This window comes from Aplidium turbinatum, chromosome 11 (genome assembly GCF_918807975.1).
Source record: "Aplidium turbinatum chromosome 11, kaAplTurb1.1, whole genome shotgun sequence".
NCBI lineage: Eukaryota > Metazoa > Chordata > Ascidiacea > Aplousobranchia > Polyclinidae > Aplidium > Aplidium turbinatum.
This window is the reverse complement of record NC_137482.1, coordinates 14,529,853-14,535,171: the sequence shown is the minus strand read 5'-3', so window position 1 is coordinate 14,535,171 and position 5,319 is coordinate 14,529,853. Positions and strand designations below refer to the sequence as shown.

The following is a 5,319-nucleotide window of genomic DNA, read 5'->3' as shown; positions in this document are numbered from 1 at the left end:
GTAACGAAAAATCCTTAAGCAGGTCCAAAGAGCGAAGCCACAACTCCCACTCTTTAACAAAGCTATCAGGGATCTCGGTGTCCCAATCAAACTTGTCTATCGCCATTTGCTGAAGTATCAGGCGTGCTTTTAGAAAAAATGGCGCTCCAAAGCCTAGCGGATCAAAATTTTGTCCAAGCTGACTGAGCATACTTCGGCGAGTGTGTTTAGCTAAGGGCTTTAAGGAACATGCGTTACGCATCTCGTCAGACTCGGTTTGCCACACACAACCCAATGTCTTCGCTGATGGCAAAGTCATATTTTCAGTCTGAAAGTCAATGTCACGAATCAAAGGTGAAAGCATCTCATTATCCAAATTTGACAAGACAATCATAGCCTCCTTGTTAGCACTCCACTTACCAAGTTTAAACCCACGGCTATCAAACAAAGCAATTGATTCATGAGTGATTTGCTGAGCTTCCTCTAAGCCAGGGGTTACCAACTTTTTTTGCATGCGGGCCACTTTGGCACTAAGGAGAGCTGTGGCGGGCCGCACTAATAAAATGTTAGGTAGGTTGACTCTTATGCTAAAAAAGAACGCATTTCGTACCCAGTATCCATCGTTACATGTTGTTCATATTTATGTTAGAATACCGCAGCAACAAAATTAATCGAACAACGCTACTGCCAGGCCAAGCTCCTTTTACAACACTTTTGACTTTTTTTTAACAATGCCTAGTATACGATGCCACTTGTTTTGCGCACTGCGCACTTATAGCGAGGCGAGCGGTTTCATCAAAATATTTATCGCCAAGCAAGAGTGGTGTTGTCACTTCGCTTCACAAAAGATATCTTGCAATTAACAATTTTAGTAAACAAGGAAATGTTTGACACATCGCAATACAGGCAACAATAGTGACCTACAAACATTTCAGCGAAAAATAGGCTCCAATAACAGGGAAAAAGAAACCAGGCACCATGAAACCAATGCTTGTAGAAATCACCCAAAAATCGTAATTCTATCGTAATTCATGAACAGTCTTCCCTTTAAAAAAGCAATGAGTTGGTTTTTCATCCTTTCTGTGAGAGTCTATAAAACCGTCTTTCTTTTGTTATAGACAACTGTCACTTGCGATGCTTATCAGCGTGGCAACAAGTTGTTGATTAATAACATTTTGCAGAACTTGCTTCGGCAGTACATATACTAAAATTGGAACGATACAGAGAAGATTTAGCATGGCCCCTGGCAGTGACGATCGGTGAGGGAAAGCAAGGAAAGCAGTGCTTACCTTAGCAAAAACTATGCAAAATATAATGACTGAATTCTAGGTTTAACTTCTTATTATTTTTATCACGTCTATTTTAACTTGAAAATTACTGTTTTCGTGGCTAGAATTACTCGTAACGCTTGTGAGTAGTCTTAAGTCCTCACCAAACCGCATGTCTTGCCTATAAATGCCAATTAACGTAAACGCTTCTGTCAGAAACAACCACTGAGGCTCCAGGTAAGCAACTATCAAAATTGCTTACCCAAGTTCAAAAAATGTCAAAAACGCCTTCGTTTTAACCAATCCTTACTCGTATTGCAAAACGTCACCAGCTGCTTAGCCAATCAGATAGGTTAGACTTGCTTAAGGTTAGTCTTGCTTTCCCAGTGACGTCAATGCATACATTTGCTAGAGCGACTAGACTAACTCGTCAGAATGATCTCTCGTCACGGTACACGCACAGCATCATAATTGCTGTTTTTTGATGTCTCCTCGCCATGTACTTTAGCCTACTAGCTTTCCTAGTCATGCCTTTGCCCTTTTTACAGCGTTGATATAACGTTACTTCGCCAATGAACGTTCAGGTGCGGATGCAATATTTAGTTCGTTAAGCTTCTATAAGCAGGAGGCAAACTTATCCAGCTTTTTGTACAAATTGCTTGCGGTTGTAATGTTTAGGCCTAAGTGTTAATTTTTGTAGTGTAGGCCTAACTGAATATCTGAGAATGAACATTCATGACGAATTAAACATTTAGACAACTATTATTCCATGTCTAACACAGGATTTTAGTCCTGCAACGTTAAAATTAAGATTGTTCATGACTTCTAAACATTAAATGGATGTATGATCAGTTGATCACCACATAGGCGAAGCACAATTTGACAGATTTTTATTTTTGATTTGTTTTGGAAGTACTCTCAGAGCGCACCAAATTGGAAGTGTTTTTCAAAAATTTCTGGGGGAGCCCCCCAGACCCCCCGCTGGAAGTGTTGCCTTCGGCAACACGCCTTCGGGCTTCGCCCGACGGTTACGCCCTTCGTGCCTACTACCTTGCTGCAGCATATTTCCAAGTTGCTTTCCCAACGGTTTAAGCCACCGAACGTCACTGCGGCCCTGCGCAAGGATGACACGCCAAATCGTGAAGCGATCCATCTTTCTTTAAAAAAAGAAAAAAAAAACATTTTGCGGTACCTAGCTAAATATTTTCATAATACAATCAGAAAAAGTCTTTAAATTTATATATAATATTTTGCCAATTTATTATAAATTGAGTTGGCACACCGACCTATTTTGCCAACAAAAACTTGCATAAAGAAAATACAGGTCGTGAAACACAATAACGGTGAAACGCACACTAGTGTTTACATGACATTTGCAAACTTAAAATAAGCAACCCTATGCTCGACATTTTCGAAATTCGAAAACAGACGTTTTAATCAACCACTGGGACAGTGTGGCTGGACATCGCATTGGAATAGCTTTAAGCAACCCCCACCTAGAACTATAATCTGATTGGTAGGTCGGTGGAATCGTATGCAAAGCCAAAATATGCTTCCCGGAAAGTATTTTTTGCCTTCGTGCTCTTTAACTCCTCAAGAAAAGTATCTTTGGTTATACTTGTACGCTGATACTTTCCGCGGGCCGCAGCGATACAGCGTGGCGGGCCGCATGCGGCCCGCGGGCCGCCATTTGGTGACCCCTGCTCTAAGCTATCAGCCGAAAATATAAAATCATCCATGTACATATTATTTGCAATATTGCAGAGAGTCAGTTCACCAGCACCGCTGGGATTTTGCTCGATCATTTTCTTTATAGCCAAGCAAGCGATATATGGGCTACTCTTTATTTCCCAAGACTGTACCCAAAAACGAAAGGGTACCATTCTACCATTTTCAAGGTCATCATCTTCAAACCACAATATACGAAACAAATCCCTTTGCGACTCAGGTAACTTTATTTGAAAGAAGCATTTAGTCACATCAGCCATGAGACCAAATCTACCAAGCCGAAATCTAGTCAAGACATCTACCAGAGGGTTTAACAAGTCAGGACCCGAAAACATTACATCATTAACACAAGTTCCTCGAAATTCAGACTTGCCATCGTAAACAATACGCTTTTTTAATTGTGACGTCACAAAGTAATGTAAATACCGCTCAAATCCCTTTACATTTCCTGCTTCACCAGCACGCTCAATATGGCCATTACATTTAAGATCTTTCATGGTGTCAGTAAGGAAATCACAAAGTTCAGGTTGTTTTAAAGCCTTCTTCCTTAAAGCAGCAGCTCTATCTGACGCCAACACAAAATTGTTAGATAAATCAATATCTTCCTTCAACGGTACAGGTATCTCAAATCGACCATCTTTCAACTCAATATTCGGTTCAACAAGTTCTCTAGCCAAATTGTCATTGCGAGACAATTCACAGGTTTCATTTTGCAAGGTCAAATCCTGAATGACTTTATTCAGGTCTGCTATTTCCATATCACGAGACTCAATTTTACGCTGAAAGCCAGAGATGACATCCGACTCTGAAGACGTCTGCACTCTGCACACGTTAGCAACGCTTTCATCTAAGGGTGACTTACCACCACAAGCCAACCAACCGAGAGGAGTGAGTAAAGCATGCGGTTCACAACGATTTTCACCAAGACGCTCTTCTTTAGCCCACATCAAATAAGCGTTGTCGTTGCCAATCAGTACATCTACAGTACTACAATCATTCAAATGAAACATATTCACGTCATGAAAATGACGAAAACCGCTTAAATCCTGCTTATGCGGTAAAGTTTTAACATCATCAGCCCAAGCTGGGTTAACCACCGAAGTTATGTCACAAAACAGTTCATTCGTCTCTAACGACTGGATGTTGAGTTTAACAAGGTTAGCACAAGTAGGTTTCTGACCAGCCAGAGTGTCCATTTTAAACGACGCTTTATCATACGGTTCAAGGCCAAGTTTGCCCACCAAATCACTCGAAACAATCGTCAACTGCGAACCAGGATCATGCTGGCAATACACCAACTTCGATGTGCCAGTCATTGGATTCAAAACACGAGCAGCAGTAACGCGGTTAAAGGCTGCTTTAACATTTTCATCTTAACATTACGCACAGGAACTCTGGCACCAGCATCATCTTTGCCGATCGAATCCAGAGAATCACGTGACGTCACATAAAAATTATGCAGAAGAAAATAGTGTTTCCTAACGTTGTTAGGCCCACATTGACGACAGTTGTTTGCATGATTACAGTCCCTAACCATATGCTGGCGCAAACAATTCAAGCATTTTCCAGCTTTCACAATAACACCTCTCCGATCTTTATAGGTGTCAAGCACAAAAATTCTTTACAATTAGATAAAAAATGATATTCAACTTGACCACGTGACGAACAATAAATACATGCCGGTAGGTCACTACGTCTGGCCTCACCACCGCGTGGTGAGCCAACAGCAGTCGAGTACTGCGAACTACCTGACAGCACATTATCATGGGGTTTTACGGACGTCTGCCTAACCGGACATGAAGGCAGTTTTCTTTGCCAAACTTTTTGAAATGCTGCGACTCACCAGAATCGCCCATTAGCATAATGCTAAAATCAGTTGACTTGCGCGTTTCCTCCCGTACTACAAAATCGAATAAACTCTGAAAAGTAGGCTCATCAGTGCTACCATACTGATCACCTAAAAAGTCAAGATAACGCTGCTTAGCGTCAAACGGGAGTCGCTTAGCCAAATCCAAAACAAAACGTCCTTCCAATTTATCACGCTGACCATAAGCTTGCGCGTGAAGCAGACACTGCGACAATTCATCTTTAAACTCCTTCAAATCACTGGAAGAAATCGAAGTTAATTTGCTACCATAGCGATACTTTCTAATTTCTGGTTCGGCGAAAAGACCTCCACGAACTCCAAAACGTTGGGACAAGCGAGCTAATGACATTTCTATCCTGTCTTCCTCTGACAAGCCAGGAGTGTCAGAAACCAAATTAGCAATCGTTTGCGCAGCTGTCCTAACTAGGGTTGTAAAAATACATTTTGTGTAAAATACAAGAAAAATACATGTATTTT

At 41.2% G+C, this 5,319-nt stretch overlaps 1 non-coding gene across 1 annotated transcript; it reads left to right on the top strand.

Annotated features, from left to right (window-relative positions):
• The first annotated feature begins 1,159 nt into the window (after nt 1-1,159).
• Nucleotides 1,160-1,266, top strand: LOC145780431 (U6 spliceosomal RNA). The gene has a single exon (XR_014290656.1). It is a non-coding gene; the product is annotated as a U6 spliceosomal RNA (small nuclear RNA).
• Nucleotides 1,267-5,319: the final 4,053 nt, after the last annotated feature.